Genomic DNA, 19,038 nt, shown 5'->3' on the forward strand with positions numbered 1-19,038 from the left:
TATATTGCAAAATGATCACCACAAGTGCCGGGGGCATCCATTACCGCGTATAGTTACAAATTCTTTTTTCTTATGATGAAAGCTTTCAACATCTACTCTCCTGTAATTTTAAAATATGCAATTCATTGTTATTAACTACAGTCACCATGCTGCACATTACATCCCTGGAAATCATGTATTTTGTGACTGGAAGTTTGTATCTTTTGACCCCACCCATTTCACCACCCCCACTTCTGGCAACCACCAAAGTGTTCTCTGTATGCATGAGTTGAAACAAACATTTTAAATAAAATCAGTATAAAATAAGAGGAACTTAAAATGTTTAGCAAATCCATGAACAGAAAAGGAACACTTTTTAAGAGCCAAAGGGGTGGAATAAATTACAAAGGAAAATATTAATAGGTGTGATTATTTGAAAAATTCTGAAATTATATTCATCAAAAGATAAACTTAGCCAAAATTTAAAAGCAAGGAGAAGGAGTAGAGACTCACCATAAACATAGCAAACAGATGGCCAGTATCTCTAGGTTATGGTTTGTTCATACAAATAGACATGGAAAACATTCCATTCTAAGTTGATAAAGGAGTAAAGGACCAAAAGCGATTATTTATCAAAGAGAAAATTTAGTTAATTAACAAGTATATGGTGAAATAGCCAATATTACAGCTAAGAAATTGCATTTGTTTTTGTTTTTGCCTTGTTTTTGTTTTTTTCTGTATCCACCCAGAGGTACAGATTTGATTTGATTTGATTTGATTTTTTTAAATATGAAATTTATTGTCAAATTGGTTTCCATACAACACCCAGGGCTCAACCCAACAGGTGCCCTGCTCAATACCCATCACCCACCCTCCCCGCCCTCCCACCCGCCCCCCCCCCCATCAACCCTCAGTTTGTTCTCAGTTTTTAAGAGTCTCTAATGCTTTGGCTCTCTCCCACTCTAACCTCTTTTTTTTTTTTTTTTCCTTCCCCTCCCTCATGGACTTCTGTTATATGTTAACAATATTCTAGCATTTTTGTCTACCACCTTAGATGATCATTTATAAAAGAATGAAATCCCCTCACTGTTGACAAATGTGCTGAGAGAGTAATGCTCTCACACATTTCTGGTGGCAAGGTAAATTGGGACTACAGACTGGTAAAATGTATCGAGAGTCTTGCACTGGACAAATCATGAAGTCTCATAGTGTCTGCTAGGTACACAATTTCCTTTGAGAAAGATGGCAGGGGGCATTTAGGGAGACCAGTCTTGTTATATTGACCATGCACGACTGAACCAGAGTATCTCATAGCAGATGGTGAGTAACTGACCAAATTAGATCTTTCCTGCTTTGGGCTGACAAGACTGAGATGAAGGGAGAGCGAGGGAGAATTCCCTGCAGCACCACCTCTAAGGGGAAGGAGCTACATGAATAGCAAAGGCCTGGGGCAAAAACACAGCAGCAGCCTTTTAATAAACCCCCATTACTTAAGGTTACATATTTATATTTATGATTCCAATACTTGAAAGAAATTAACCCCCAAACCAGTTCAAGGAGTCGGTGATGAGAAATAGACTCTTAGCCTGTCTTTACTGGGATAATTCTGCCCTGGCCCAAGCAGGTGGATCACTGCTCCGGGGGCTGTATGTCTCACAAGACTCCACGCTTTGGATACTTTCTTGAAATTTTCCAAGTCACAAGTCAGTGTGTTGTACGGGCCATTACTGGCAATGCTATTTGGATAAGGTGTCTTAAGCTTGGATCAGAACCCAAGTGGGTCTTGTCCCCTGTTTCTTCTTTCGGGGGTGCTCTTTGATCCTTTATACTATGTGTGGGATTGACCAGATGTCCCGGGAGTTTTACAGCTTTTATCTTTGGGTTTTTCTGCCTTCTTATGGCTGGGTCCCAGTTCAAGGAGGCAGTCTAGGCAACCACACCACTTTTGCTGAATGGGGCCTGTTTCTGTTGTAGAATCAAAATTCGATAGATAACCAGAGTGGGACTAACATGCTAATTTGGGGTAACTGACTCAGAATGAAGAATTTTTATGTGCTTTGAATTTTTATACATTATTTGATTTTATAACACTATTTAAGTGTTATTTCTGAACACATTAAATATTTATGGAAAGATCTCTATGCTTCACATGTGCCCATGAATTTTGTAAAACACTTTATTTGTCATATTTTTCTAATTGGCTTTATTAAGTGATTCATGAATGGGGCAAGCAGAGGGGGAAAAGTAGAGGGGGTTCCTGTAAAACATTTTAAGTCAATTTTTTAAAATAGAATAGGGCCCTACAAAAAATATTAACCAGAGTCTCATATACCCTAGGTGTGCTGAGATAATGTAGACAGACATAAGACATTTGCCTCACCTGATTTGGAAAGTAAATAGTTCAAGTTTTGAGGTGATAAATGGTTACCATTTCTGACTCTGGTGGTTCAGACATTATAGTTACCGAAGAACTTTGAGTCTTATAGCTTTAGAGTGAATCCAAGGGGTGCAAGAAGAACAGGTGTCTGATCTCTCTTAGAAAGCAGCCATTTAAGTACACTGTCATACATGGTGGCTCTTGCAAGGTATGTTGTGGAAAAACTAGATCCTAGTGTCAACACAGCTGACCAGGAGGTAGAACTCCAGGGCTAGTATGCACCACGGCAGCCAGAAGCCCTTGCTGCTTATAGCCTTCACTTTGAGACTACTCAAAACCAGCTGCAGAAATGGGTATGTTCATGAATTGTGGGATTTCCAGAATGCCAGACACTCCATGATTAAAGAGGGTCTTTACTGACAAAAAGCCAGGCTTGTCGATAAACCTTAGCAGAGCAAAAGGTAGGCAGTGGGAATGCTGAAACTTATTTTGTGTTATTGGCTACAATTAGGAGAGGAGAAGCTAGGGCTCGTGGCTAGTAAGTAACCAAAAGCCAAACGGCCAAATGGTCATGGGAATCCCAGGGTAAAGGTGTTCAGAGTACGATGTTTGTTCCAAATTAAAGAGCAAATTGAGAGGCCATATGGACAAAATGCGTGCCAATGAGTTAATGATGTTTGCGTAAAGCACTCATATGATCAGTGGGAAATGAGGAAATTCACAGCTGAAAATGAAAATAAAAAATCCTGAATAGAAAACAAAACTCCATTTATGCTGAAAGTAAGGAAAACTAAAAACTCCTTTAAAGAACCCACAGAGAACAGGGAGTGAGGAGGGTGGGAGGGGGGCCTGGATGGCTCAGTCAGTTAAGTGATTGACTCTTGGTTTCAGGTCAGGTCATGATCTCACGTTTTGTGAGTTCAAGCCCCATTTTGGGCTCTGTGCTGACAGCATGGAGCCTGCTTGGAATTCTCTCTCTCTGCCCCTTCCCTATTCTCTCTCTCTCTCTCTCTCTCTCTCTCAATACATACATACATACATACATAAACAAACATTAAAAAAATAAAATGAAAAAGAAAACCAAACAATCCACAAAGAATAGCAACAATCAATAAACTTCTGATGAGATTGACAAGGGACACCAAGAATAACATGCACTTTCCAGCTCGGGGATACAATGTGATATTTAGAGAATCAGGTAAATGGAAGAAACTCTGCCAGGCAATGTGAATACCCAATGTGAAGAGACACAGGCTGGAGACCGTAAGTGTGTGGTTGGAAAAATTAACCACTCCTTGCTCCAAACAGCGACCAATCAACTGATTTGACAAAGCTCAAGATAATTACTCTGTCCAACAGGGGGGGTGTTTGTTTATTTGTTTGTTTTTTCCTCTAAGCAGGTTTTCCATCAGAGACTGTTGAAGTCTCAAGATAAACTCTTTGTACCCGCAGAGAAATATATTTGTAAAGTTTGTTCTGCTACTTTGATGTGATTAACCTCATACACGATTGGTAGGTGGAATAATATCAGTAGAAAGTCTTATGAGATCATTTGGGATTTTCCCCAGCATATTCATGTTTTGAAGCGATCAGTAAGAAATGTTCTCAAATTAAGAAAAAAAAGACCTCTATCAACATCTAAAAATCACAAGAAAAACAGTAAAAATCTGCATAAGTGCCTAATTTTAGTGCAAGTAGTGGCTGACTTATTGGCATCACAAAGCACTGGGTTTTCCATATGTTGAGCTATCTGGTAATGCTGTGATTGTAGATGAAGAAGTTGCAAAACTGTTTCTCCTATATTGAAACAATGGTTTATGAAGACAACTATCTCCTGGATCAGATTTTTAATGTATATGAAAATAGAGAATTAAATGTCCTCCAAGACTATGTTATGAATGTAGAAGCTTCTGCTTTAGGCTTCAAGTTATGATAGATTGACTTACTCTGATGCTAGGTACAAATACTATTTAGACATTCAACTGCCATAGTAATATTATTAGGATTGTTATTGCTTTTGCTAGCGCTCTAGTTACAAACTTCCACAGGTCTTTTAGGTTTTGGAGTGGCTTGCCCCTAAACTTATCTTGTCTATAAGCAATATTATTTGTAGTGCTTAGTTTTGTAGAACCTGGGATTTTTCAGGAATGCATCATATAGTCTTAGAGCAAAAATGTACACACACATATGTATATATGATAAGTTTCAAGAAGTTAAAGGATCTTCCTCCACTATGAATGTCTTATCACAAAAGTATCTGGCTAAACATTAGGCAGTGAACTAAGTTCAATCCAAGGTATTTCTACCACACAAGGCAGGAGATCCTCCCAATGTGATAGAAACGACCACAGTTGAGGGAAATGTTATAAATGAGGGAGAAAGTGTGGAGTCAAATCTCAGACTGCAGACTTCCCCCCTGCTTTATCCACGAGGCATGTTAAATATTCATTCAGAAGCTATTCTGTTCTCCATCTTGGGTGCTCAGAAAAAGATCAAAGGGCCCCAAGTAAAGAAGTAAGGAACACAAGAGATTCTATCACCACACTATAATTGGACACATAGCAGATCTGGATAGAGCATTCCCTATATTAGTTCTCAACAATAATTCATTTGAGCCAGCTTTCAAATATGATTGTAGGAGTTGATTATAATGGTATCTCAAGGAAGCCCCCACAGGGAAGAAGCCAGGCTTTAGAGGCAAATGAAACAAGCTGCAATCATGGATTCAAATACCAGGTCTCTTTCCCTCTTTCTCTTTTTTTAAAAAAAATTAAAAAATTTTTTAAAATTTAAATCCAAGTTAGTTAATATATAGTGTGATAATGATTTCAGGGATAGAATTTAGTTATTCGTCATTTACACATAACACCCAGTGATCATCCCAAGTGTCCTCCTTAATGCCCCTCGCCCATGTAGCCCATCCCCCTGCCCAGCACCCCGCCAGCAACCCTCAGTTTGTTCTCTGTATTTAAGAGCCTCTCACGGTTTGTCCCCCTCCCTGTTTTTGTATTATTTCTGCTTCCCTTCTCTTATATTCATCTGTTTTGTATCTTAAATTCCACATATGAGTGAAATCACATGATATTTGTCTTTCTCTGACTGACTTATTTCACTTAGCATAATACACTCTAGTTGCATCCACATTGTTGCAAACGGCAACTTTTTTTTTGATTGCCAAGTAATATTTTAATATTCCATTGTACATATATACCACATCCTCTTTATCCATTCATCAATCGATGGACATTTGGGCTCTTTCCATACTTTGGCTACTGTCTATAGTGCTGCTATAAACATTGGGGTGCATGTATCCCTTCGAATTAGCACACCTGTATCCCTTGGATAAATCCTAGTAGTGCAATTGCTGGGTCATAGGGTAGTTCTATTTTTAACTTTTTTGAGGAACCTCCATACTGTTTTCCAGAATGTTTTTCCCTCCCTCTCTTATGTTTGCTTGTCTCTACAAGTTATGCAGCTCTTTTTTTTTTTTTTTTTATTTATATATAATGTAAAAAAGAATGTCAATCACACATTAGGGGAAAAAGTAAAGCCAAAAATTTCCAAAATTAATTAGCTACTGGGGGATGGGAGCAAAAGAGGGATACTTTCCTTACTTTTCATAGCATGAATGTATAGGACACAGCATTTTGCCAACAAAACCCCTACTGTTCTGAAAATGACATTCTCAGGGCGCCTGGGTGGCTCAGTCGGTTAAGCATCTGACTCTTGATTTCTGCTCAGGTCATGATCTCCTGGTTTGTGAGATCGAGCCCCATATCAGGCTCCGTGCTGACAGAGATCTGAGCCTGCTTGGGATTCTTTCTCCCCTCTCTCTCTACTCCTGTCCTGCTCATGCGCACGCACTCTTTCTCTGTCTCTCTCAAAATAAATAAATAAACATTAAAAACATAACTATAGTCCATGTCTGGATGGCTGGACTATGGAATATATATGAAGACCACATTCTCTCCCCTGACTAATCTACTCACATGATTATGGCGGGAACACTGCATCAAATATCACCTCAATGATTGCTCTAGGAGAATGTATCTGATCAAGTAAATCCAGTGGCCCTTTCCAAAGGATTTTGTGGGGGAGGATCCTGAGAGAGATGGGCCAATATCTCTCAGATGGCTAAAACTGTAAGAAGTAAAATTTAAAAGTTCTTTTCTTTCGGGGCCTCTGGGTGGTTCAGTCTGCTAAGTGTCAGACTCTTGATCTCAGCTCACAGGTCATGATCTCACGGTTGGTCGGACCAAGCCCCATGTCTCGCTCTGCACTGACAGTGAGGAGCCTGTGTGGGATTCTCTCTCTGCACCCCCCCTTCCCCTTCCCTGCGGGCACATACATGCTTGTGCTCTCTTTCTCAAAATAAATGAATAAACTTTAAAATAAATAAATAAATAAATAAATAAATGCTCCCTTCTGTCATATGGTAAGGAAGAAATTCAACTGATTCACAGAGAGAAGCAGAATAAACTAAAAGTGCTAATCGCTTGAAATTCTCAGTTCTGGTAGTTCCTGAAGCCTGGTTGCGTAGATCCCTCTCCTTCCTATGGCATGAGCAATTAAATCTTTCTAAAATTTCACCAGGTACCACTAAAACTTTCCAGCAAATTCCCATTTTTATACAAAAGAAATTGATTTAGATTACAGTATTTTGACAAAAATATTCTAACTAAATAAGTAGTTAGTATATACTGCTTTATTTTTGAAGCATACATTGAGAAATAGGGGTATGAGCATAAAATGAGAAATTATATCAGCAACTGCTAGTAAAATTAAGTATGGAATATCTAGCTTAGGAAAATTGGCATGTTGAGAAAGAACAGATTATGTAGAAAATGGTAGAAAACAAAGGAAATAATAATTAAAAGTAAAAAGCGAAAGCATTAAGATAAGATGTCAGGATTAATATCAAATCAATTGCATTGTTTACAAAAATAAATACAAATGAGATAAACATACACAAAGTAACAGGCTTCAGTTGGATCAAAAAATCCAACTGTCAGTTATTGTATATCTTGCCCAAAATGAAGTGTTTCAGGAAAGTTGAATGTAAAAGGGTACTCAAATGTATATTAGACTATAGCTATTATCGGTGTGAGAAAACGTCAAACTTAAGATGAAACATGAGACTAGGATAAAACGTCTTACTTGACAATATTAAGGAACGTAATCCCAGTGAGGATATAAGTCATTTTCTGTCTTAGGTAGCAAGGCACCAGAAATGTCTTTATAAAAACAAACTGTAAGCATAGTGGAGGATGTAAAAGAATATTTGAATATTATGTGCAGGACATGCCTTCTGTATGCATAAGAGGCCACAATATTTTAAGATGTTTTCTATGTAACTTAATTTTTACATTCAGCATTGTTTTAGTCGGAATCCCATCTTGGCGACTTACGTTTTGTGTTGTTTTTGTTTTTGTGTTTGTCTTTTAATTTAGATGAAAATAGAAAGTCATGTGGAAATAAAAGGTAAGAAACAAAGTCATTACAATTCTGGGAAAGGAGAATAGTGACAAAAGACTTAGCCTACCAGATATCAAAGCATTCTTGGGGTTAAAATAATAATTAAAATACCATGCAAACAAAATCAAAGAAAAATTGTGTACAGATCAACTGAACAGAATAACAGTACAGAAGTAGAAGCCAGGTATTATGTGAAAAATTACTTGTGATAGGGTGGAATTTCTAATAAGTGAAAAAAAAATGATTTTATAAATGTTTTGGGGGACACTGGATGGCCAAAGAAAAAATCTTTCTCGTTCATCTAAAAATAAATCCCGGACACCTGGGTGGCTCAGTCGGTTAAGCTTTTGACTTGGGCTCAGTTCATGATCTCATGGTTTGTGGGCTCGAGTCCAGCGTCAGGCTCTGTGCCGACAGCTCAGAACCTGGAGCCTGCTTCTAATTCTGTGTCACCCTGTCTGCCCCTTCCCTGCTCATGCTCTGTCCCTCAAAAATAAATAAACATTAAAAAGATTAAAAAAGTAAATTAAAATAAATTAAACATGGCTAAGAAATGAAAACATTAATATGAAATAAGAAATAAACACATACTATGGGGCACCTGGGTGGCTCAGTCGGTTGAGCATCCGACTTCGGCTCAGGTCACAATCTCCCAGCTCATGAGTTCAAGCCCCTCATAGGGCTGGCTATGTGTTGATAGCTTGGAGTCTGGAGCCTGCTTTGGATTCTGTGTCTCCCTCTCTCTCTGCCCCTAACCCACTCACATTCTGTCTCTGTCTCTCTAATAATTAGATAAACATTAAAAAAAAGAAAGAAAGAAACACATATTAAAAAATAACTTCTCGGGGGCCGCCTGGGTGGCGCAGTCGGTTAAGCGTCCGACTTCAGCCAGGTCACGATCTCGCGGTCCGTGAGTTTGAGCCCCGCGTCAGGCTCTGGGCTGATGGCTCAGAGCCTGGAGCCTGCTTCTGATTCTGTGTCTCCCTCTCTCTCTGCCCCTCCTCCGTTCATGCTCTGTCTCTCTCTGTCCCAAAAATAAATAAACGTTGAAAAAAAAAATAAAAAAAAAAAAAATAATAACTTCTCGGGGCGCCTGGGTGGCGCAGTCGGTTAAGCGTCGGACTTCAGCCAGGTCACGATCTCGCGGTCCGTGAGTTCGAGCCCCGCGTCAGGCTCTGGGCTGATGGCTCAGAGCCTGGAGCCTGTTTCTGATTCTGTGTCTCCCTCTCTCTCTGCCCCTCCCCCGTTCATGCTCTGTCTCTCTCTGTCCCAAAAATAAATAAACGTTGAGAAAAAATAAATAAATAAATAACTTCTCTAAGCAAATTTGGATGGGAACATATAGAATTTTGTTTTCCATTCTGAACTTTAATTTTCATATTTTTTTAAGTTTTTAAAAATTTTGTTTAACTTTTTTTTTAAAGTTTATTTAAGAGAAAGAGAGAGCAAGAGAGAGGGTGAGGAAGGGACAGGGAGAGGGGGAGAGAGACAATTCCAAGAAGGTTCCGTACTGCCAGTGCAGAATCCAACGCCAGCCAGCCTCAATATCACGAACCGTGAGATCATGACCTGAGCTGAAATCAAGGCTGAACCATCCAGGCACCCGAAGAAGTTTAATTTTTAAAATGAACAAATCCTATTAAAGTTCATAATTGAAATAAACTTCACTGAGATTTAATTCCTATACAATAAGATGCATAACATTTGAAGTGTGATCAGTTTTGACATATGTACACACCCATGGTATCATCACCATAACCAATATATATACCCTTCCATCATCACAACGTGCTCCCTGATACTCCCTCGTGATCAATTCCCATTTTCTACCTCAAGCCCCAAGCAAACATGGGGCTTCCTATCATTATAGATTAGTTTTATTTGTCCTGGAGTTTTGTGCAAATGGGATCCCACACTATGTACTATTTTGAGGCTGGTTTCTTTCACTCAAGAAAAGTACTTTGAGATTCATCCATGATGTTGCATGTTTCGCTAATCATTTCATTTTTTTTATTTAAAAAAATTTTTTTTTGAAGTTTTTGTTTATTTTGAGAGACAGAGAGAGACAGAGCGCAAGCAGGGAAGGGACAGAGAGAGAGGGAGACACTGAATCTGAAACAGGCTCCAGGCTCTGAGCTGACAGCACAGAGCCTGACGCGGGGCTTGAACTCATGAAGCGTGAGATCACGCACGACCTAAGCTGAAGTCAGACGCTTAACCGACTGAGCCACCCAGGAGCCCCAATTCATTTCTTTTTATAGCTGAATAATAGCCCATTGAATGCCAATATTATAATTTATTTATTTGTTAACTTATTGGGCATTTTAGTCCCTGTTTTCGATTATTACGTATAAGATTTCTATGAATATTTGTGTACAAATTTTTGTACGGACCTGTAGTAATCTGAACATTGGCCTCCCAAAGTATCCTAATCCTTAGAACCTATAAATGCTACCTTATTTGGAGACAGGGCTTTTTCAGCTGTGACTAAATTAAAGATTTTGAGAAGGGGGAGGGGAGATTATCCTGAATTATCTCAGTGGGCTCTCAAATGCCATCACGAGTGCCCTTATAAGGGAGGCGGAGGGAGTTCTGACACAGGGGGAGGAGAAGGTGATGTGCAGACAGAGGAGAGAGTCGTGAAGATGCTGGCCTTAAAACCGGAAGAAATACTGCCACAAGCCAAGGAATGGTAGCAGCCACCAGAACCTGCAAGACACAAGGAACACATTCTTCCCTAGGGCTTTGAAAGAGGAGCAGCCGGGCCAGCACTGGTTTTTAGCCTACGGGAAAGATGCTGGATTTTCAGCCCCCTCTCGGTGAGAGAGTACATTCCTGTTGTAGCAAGCCACCGTGTCTGGGGCCACTCGTTACAGCAGCCATAGGAAACTATTACAAGACCTATGTCGTGAGCTTCCTTGGGAAAATACTGGGGATTAGCATTGCTGGATTGCATGGTAAGCCTGCGTTTAAGACACCGCAACATTCCTTTCCAAAGTGGCTGCACCATTGTATTTATTTATTTATTTATTATTTGAACATTTATTTATTTTTGAGAGACAGAGAGAGACAGACCGCAAGCAGGGGAAGAGGCAGGGAGAGAGGGAGACACAGAATCCGAAGCAGGCTTCAGGCTCTGAGCTGTCTGGGCTGTCCTTTATTCGACATCCTCGTGAATGTCGGATGCTTGCTATTTTCTGTGTTTTTAAAAATGTCATTGATTCTAGTAGATGTACGGTGTTGTCACAGTTTTCATTTACATTTTTCTGAGGCTAAAGACTCTGAGCGGCTTTCATGGTGTTTATTAGCTATTTATGTTCTTTCTTCTGCGAAGTATCTTCGCAAATACTTTGCCACTTTTAAAAAACTGTGTTGTCTTATTATAGAGATTTCAGTGGTCTTCGTGTAATCTAGGTAAAAGTCCCGTATCAGATGCATGTGTTGGCAAATGTTTTCTCCCAACTGTGGCTTGCCTTTTCATCTTTTTAATGTGTATTTTGAAGAATGCAAGGTCTTAATTTTTATGAAATCAATTTTATCAGTGTGTAACGTTTCTTTTTTTTTTTTTTAATTTAAATCCAGGTTAGCTGACATACATTTTATGATTTTTATCCACCCCGAAGTCAGAAAGGCTTTGTTAAGCCGGTTGTTTCCTGCTGTGCAATAACTGCGCAGCAACTTGTAGCTACCTCAGCCCCCTGAACTCTGCACTCTCCTCAAGTCCCTAGACCAGTATGCTCTTGTTGGGATCCCTCTCCCTACTCTGGAATGTGTCCTCTCCCCAGATTTGATGGTAGGGCTATCCTCCTTTATTTTCCTTCTTTAAGGAATCAAACTCACCACGCTGCTTGTTTCCCAATGCCTGGATTTACCACTCTGCCGTCCAGCTCTAATTTTTACTGGGACAAAACCTGTTTTGACTTCCCCACTGACCGATAGGTTGTTTTTCACAGACCCTGTGGTTGCAGGGCTGCTGACGACACCACCTCGGAGCCGGAAAGAGCAGGCTGGGAAGAAGCAAGTTAAAATGCCACCTAGCCCACCGTTCGTACGGAGATTCAGTTGTTTTGCTTGAACAGCTGCTCCTTGGGTTGCTTCAAGCCTTTAGTTAATTTCCAGAGTACTGGAAAAGTCTCATTTGTCGCCTGAATTCTCATTGGCTTTATGAAGGAGTAAAATTTCAGAGGCCTTTGTCACTCCAGAAGTGTTTCTGCTTACTGACATGTTGGTATTTAGACAATCTTGCTAGGAAAGCCTACTGACATAAAGTGCATAGGTCCTAAAAATGAGAACTCAATCCCACCACTCCTTCACCAGAATACTGTAGTGATTTCTCCTGGGTTTGCTTTTCTTACGATATGAAATAGTAGGTGGGAACGAAGACCACCCACTCTAAGGAGTTGATAGATTTTACTGGCATATCTTTCTTCAACCATGAATCTCTTGTAAATGGGAACAAAATGTAGGATGCCTACTGATAACCAATAGACTGCCATGTCATATATCAATTTCAAAATCTGCACCATATAAGGCAAGGCTTTCAGTCCTCCAATGCTCCAGAATAAATCTGCAACTTTATTAAATCTATGTCTTCTGGACGGTGTAGAATTTATTGTTCTTTACCTTCCTGAAAGGTCTTGGAATGAGGAGATGCTCATGTGCGATAAACATCAAGATCAAATATATTGCTTGAGGAAATTTTAATCTTTGTGTTTAGACACTTCCATTCACCTGGCCACAGAGAAATCCAGTCTTCAGTGGTATTTTCTCTGGGTAGAAATAAATAATGGGACCCGTGTAGGGACTGATTTGTCCTCTGCCATATCCCAAAAGGCATGCATTTCCCCAGTTTATTCCTCACTGAAATTTTCATTAGAGGAGACACTTCAGTAACATTTCCCACATGCTTTGACTTTTTTTTGAAGAACATGTTTCATTCTATTAGATTAATTTCGCCCTAAGGTATTTGCATAAGGGATGTGGGCCTGGCCTTTGACGTTATCTTCCTGAATGATCTCTGATTGCTCACTCAGGCATATCGTAGACACAGGGTCTCATTGAATCTTGTGCTATCTTTACCAAATCAAATCTGTAAAGTTCATTTGTAATTTAATGTATTGTTTTTGAGTCATCTTGACATTTTGACTTCATAAGTGTAAACTGAAAACTACATTTACTGGAAGTTTGTTTTTAAAAATAAGACAACATATGCCAGATCCCTGATCTACAGATGCTTTATAAAATTAGGCAATGCTTATGATGAGGTAATGCTACCAAAAGAAAATTTTTAAAAAGAAATTTATGCCAATAATTCTAAAGCACATAAAAGAACTAGACTATGTTCAATGGTGGAATACACAAGGACTGGTGTAAATTATTAGTATTGAATCCAGTTGTTTATTTTTAAGGGAGACAGAGAGTGTAATCAAATGTTAACAGGGCGACAAGAAAGAATCGGAAGAAAAGCTTTTTATATTTCAAAGGTATATATATATTGTAAATAAATACGCTTTTTAATATGGTGAGCTTATATTAAAAGTCAATGTATATTGATTTTAATTAACAGAATCTTTGGTTATTTTATACTAAATGATACCTTATTTTATAATAATATTGAAAGTTGAAATTTTCCTAGAGAATAATTTTTATTAATGACTGAAATAGTCTAGAGTTAACTCTTGCTGCTGAATGGAATCACAACAAGATTGTTCCATCATTACATTTTTACTAGCCAGTTAGTGGGATCCACGTGCATTGATGTTTAGAAGTAAAGGAAATAGCTAAACACAGCGGAAGAGGCACTTTGAGTATGCTTACTTCACCCCTTCTGAGGCTAAGAAGTTTGGCAGTTGTAAGAGATATTTTTGGGAGGAGGATAACTGGGAAATTTGAATGCAGACTAGGTATCCAGTGCTATTGGGAGATTATTATGACATTTGTTAGGTAGGAAGAGTGCTATGTGATTATGTAGAGACATGTCCTCACTTTTCAGAGACACATTAACATCTACAGAGGTGAGATATTGTAATTGTTATCTACTCTAAACTACTTTAGCAGAAAAAAAGGAAAAGAAGCGATACAGCATAATATTAACAATTTTGAAATCTAGGTGATGTGAATGCTCATGACACCATTTTCTTAACTCTCTGTATGTTTGGAAGTTTTAATAATAAAGATGTTTACAATGTTTTGCAGTTAAAAAAAGAAAATAAGTTTTGGCCGTTGAGATTTAGCAACCAGCACTGGAACATATCGATTGTCAAAAAATGATTACTTGTTTCTATTTTGTTCTAAATTTTCTTTCTTTAAAAATTTGTTAATGTTTATTTATTTTTGAGAGAGAGAGAGAGAGAGAGAGACAGAGCACGAGTCGGGGAGGGGCAGAGAGGGAGACACAGAATCCAAAGCAGGCTCCAGGCTCTGAGCTGTCAGCACAGAGCCTGACATGGGGCTCGAACTCACAAACTCGAACTCACATGTGAGATCATGGCCTGAGCCCACGGTGGACGCTTACCTCACTGAGCCATCAAGGTACCCCTTTTCTAAATTTTCTAAAGTTTCTTATAAAACTTTAAACTATAAACAGAATTAAATATTTAATTAATTGCTTGCTTTGAAAGAACTGAAATATAAAAAAATATAACAGTTAAAAAAAACTTTGTTTTCCTTCTTTTTTTTATTTTTTATGTCTTCCCTCTTTGCATTGTTACATAACATTCATGAAAGGACTTCTAAACAAGAAAATGTCAATAAGAAATGATGATAGGGGGTGCCTGGGTGGCTCATTTGGTTGGGTGTCCAACTTCGGCTCAGGTCACGATCTTGCGGTTTGTGAGTTCAAGCCCGGCATCTGGCTCTGTGCTGACAGTTCAGAACCTGGAGTCTGCTTCAGATTCTGTGTCTCCCTCTCTAGCTGCCTCTCCCCCACTTGTGCTCTGTCTCTCTCAAAAGTAAACAAACACTAAAAAAAAATAAAAAAAAAAAAAGAAATAGATGATAAAGCTAAGGAGAAATAAAGTAGAGCCAGTAATTAGGTTCGTGTTAAAAAAAAAAAAAAAAAAAAAAAAGTCTTACATTCCAAACCTAGCTTTGCCGGGGGCCACAGAATTGGCTCTTAACTTTCTAGCTGTAAGGTTTTTTGTTTGTTTTTTTTAAGTTTATTTATTTATTTTGAAAGAGAAGAGAGCAAGTGGGGGAGGGGAAGACAGAGGGAGAGAGAGAATCCCAGGCAGGCTCCATGCTGTCAGCACAGTAGCTGTAAATTTTTAAACAGGAACATGAGGGGCACCTGGGTGGCTCAGTCAGTTAAGCCTCTGACTTCGGCTCAGGTCATAATCTCATGGTTTGTGAGTTCCAGCTCCGTGTTGCACTCTGTGCTGACAGCTCAGAGCCCGGAGCTGCCTTGGATTCTGTGTTTCCCTCTCTTTCTGCTCCTTCCCTGCTCGTGCTCTGCCTCTGCCTCTATGTCTCTCTCTCTCTCTCTCAAAAACAAATAAAAACATTAAAAAAAAAAAAAGAACACGAACAATTATCTTATTCGAAGTGCTCTTAAAATAAAGAGAAAACGTTCATCCAAGCAAAGCAAAATAATTTCTAATTTTAAGTCCTAATGATCATTCATTTGAAGTTTATCCTAAAGAGGATCTTGTATCATGTAATGAGCAAAACCCTAAACAACAGCCTTAGGATAGCTAAAGCAAAGAGGTTTATGGAGATGTGTCTTAATTTAGGCATTTGTCATCTTGACCAAAAAAAAAAAAATCTGTGAAAATTCGGGTATTGGGGTAAATGCCACAGTATCTTCAAGGTAATCAGCACTTCAATGGTACTGCGAAGAGATTTTGGAAATACCTTGAACAAACCTTATTAACCGGTTTCTAGAACCCAAAGGGAGTTGACACATAAACTTTGAAGGAAGAGTTCTAGGAATCCTGTAAATTGTGTACATTAGTGGGCATTTATGAACATGGATGCAGTTTTCTGACAGGGTTTGTATTTTTTTAAATTTCTTCATTAAAAATTTTTTAAAAATGTTTATTTATTTTTGAGAGAGATAGAGCACGAGCAGGGGAGGGGCAGAAGGAGAGGGAGATACAGAATCTGAAGCAGCTCCAGACTCTGAGCTGTCAGCACAGAGCCTGCTGCAGGGCTGGAGCCCAGAACATCGAGACCATGACCTGAGCCAAAGTTGGATGCTCAACCGACTGAGCCACCCAGGTGCCCCAGGGTTTGTATCTTTTATCAGAAGGATATTTGCTTCAGAAAAAATTGAGAACCACTGATTCACAGAAACAAAGAGACTGCTCATCTGGTATGAATATCTTTTTCTTAATGAGCTTTTTGAAAATAAGCATTTAAGATTATGCTCTCTACCCACTTCTCAGAATGAAAAATATTCTGTACGTTCTCTAAAGAAAGAAAATGTATGCTCTGAGTCAGCTCTCCAGGGCAGACTTGGCTTCTTGTCATGATAGTTGAGGTACTGACTTAGGGCTAATTGGTAGAGAAATCTACTTCATGTATGCTTAGAGATGAGCCCAGAGTATATTCTTTAGGTAAGAAAGAATTTTACGGAAAATCATTTGGGGTGTATTGCAAATAAAATTAAAAAAATAACTTCATATAGTGTGCTAATAAGTTTAACGTGAGCATTTTAAAAGCAGGTGTAACCAAAGGCTTATTTTGAACATTACCAAAGAAAAGTTGAATAAATCACCCTTAGGCTGTCTGGCTTTGAGCAAAACAATTTCCTGGAACAACATACTAATATAAATTGCTCGCAAAATGTATTCCTCTGTAACTGAATAAGATACCTTGCTGAATATGATTGTTAGCTATAAATGAGTTAAAAGTTTTCTTTCTGGCAATAAGGAGTCAGGTCCTAAGTTTCTTAAGGTCTTAGGTAGATAATATAAAAGGTAATGTAAAAATTTATTATACGTCTTGTGTATGTATTTGTGTGTTATTGAATTTACGTATGAATTAAGATTTCCTAACTATATATTATGTATTAAGAAAAATATATTAAGCATATATATGTGCATAAATGTGTGTATGTGAATTTATACATATGTAAATGGTAGAGCTTGCATTCAATCCATACACAATGTATGCCTTAGCCACTAAGCTAGCCTCCCTCCATGTGCAATAGTACAATTATATTATTTGCTAATAAAAGAATGTTGCTTTTGCACTGTCTGTAAAGGGATTTAATAAAGAAACAAGGCATCTATTTCACACAAAATACTATTCAGTCATTAAAGAGCAAGGAAACATAAAAAAAAAAAAAAATCCCTGTTATTTTCTCCCAGAAGTAATTAACTGCTCTGTCAAGACCATTCGTATACTGAACATTTTGTTTAGGGTTTCACAACAGCTAATGTAATAGCTGGATGTCTTCTCTTACACAGCTACTGTTTAAGCATAGGAAGGATGGCTGCATTTGTACATAATTAAGAGAGTCCACTTAAATGATTTATCCTCCTCTCAAATCTCTCTAGCCAGCTTCATGATTGCTTATACAAGTTAACACAGCAATTCCTACTACAAGGAATTTATCCCAATAAAATTACTTAGGGAAAGCAAAAAGCTATATTCATGGAGAAATTCAGTCTGTCTTTATTTATAATCAAATATAAGAAAACATCAGAGTGTGAGGGAACCCGAGAGGTCTCCTATTAAGGGGGATAAAGAAAGTTGTCTCAACACAATGGAATACTTTAAAAATATTATAAGGAACCATAGTGATTCTATAAAATCATGAAGAATGTTTGGCTAAGTGTCCAGAAAAGATATCAAATACTAATTTATAAATAAACATCTAACATCTATTATAATTTTAACAATAAAAATTATAAACGGGTAAAGGAAATGGGAAAAAAATGAAGTCATATTGTAATGGAATTATACATTTTTTGTTATTCTTTCCTTAACATTGTGATTTTTTTTTCTTTCTGATTAACATTTGAAAATTCCTAGACAGGTTTCTAGGTTTTCATTAGAAGTCTTTAAAGTTTCACCAGCTATTAATAAACTTCCTACTTTTCATATACTGGCTCCTCCACTCATTAGTGGGATAATATTGTGCCAATTAATTAACTTCTCTATACTGCCTTTTCCTGCTTCTGAAGATGGAGAAAACAATACCTCATAGGATTATTTAGATCAAAGGAAATTATGCAAATCAAGCCTTAAGACTTTGTTTCCTACTACATAGTATGTGCTTAAAAAGAACAAACCCAGCGGGCGCCTGGGTGGCTCAGTTGGTTGAGGGTCAGACTTCAGCCCAGGTCATGATCTTGAGGTCCGTGAGTTCCCGCCCCGCGTCAGGCTCTGTGCTGACAGCTCAGACCCTGGACCCTGCTTCAGATTCTGTGTCCCCCTTTCTCTCTGCCCCACCCCTGCTTGTGCTGTCTCTCTCTTTCAAAAATGAGTAAACATAAAAAAAAAAAAACTAAAAAAAAAAAAAAGAACAAACCCAAGTTGGTAGGCAAACTCAGCTACTATATTAGGTGTTTAGAATTTCCCACTAATGTGTGGAATACTACCATTTTAATGGTGAGAGAAAAAAGATGAAATTCAGATGTCAGAACAAAACTTAGTTTGTTTTTAAACTTGTCTCCATAGAAAACAAACACCATATTCTATCACATGTCAGACACAATTTAATTTTTTTCTGATGTTTTGGGGAAAAAAGACATTTCAATTAAAAGCAACTTAAATTCATTAATAAAAATTTGAAAAATTGAGAAAAACAAGAAAAAGAGAAAGATTATCAATGGCTTCCTCCAAAAATACAGCTCCTTTTAACATTTGTAGGGGGGAGGAAGTCACTTTCAGCATTGCTGTTTCCTACACATAAGGTATTTCTCACAAGGTAATAAAATTATCTTTGCAATTTCCACCTAACATTAGAAGTGGCTTTCTTTGTTGTTACACTCCTTAAACAGAATACTAATGACTACATAATATTGCATTAATTGGATAGTTAATTATTGAAAGAGTTTATAATGGTGTACTTGTTTTCACTATTTAAAAAAAAAGTTTTTTAATCTTTATTTATTTATTTTTATTTTTTTTTTAATTTTTTTTTCAACGTTTATTTATTTTTTGGGGGACAGAGAGAGACAGAGCATGAATGGGGGAGGGGCAGAGAGAGAGGGAGACACAGAGTCAGAAGCAGGCTCCAGGCTCTGAGCCATCAGCCC

The sequence above is a fragment of the Leopardus geoffroyi genome, chromosome B2 (genome assembly GCF_018350155.1).
Source record: "Leopardus geoffroyi isolate Oge1 chromosome B2, O.geoffroyi_Oge1_pat1.0, whole genome shotgun sequence".
In the NCBI taxonomy this organism is placed as follows: domain Eukaryota; kingdom Metazoa; phylum Chordata; class Mammalia; order Carnivora; family Felidae; genus Leopardus; species Leopardus geoffroyi.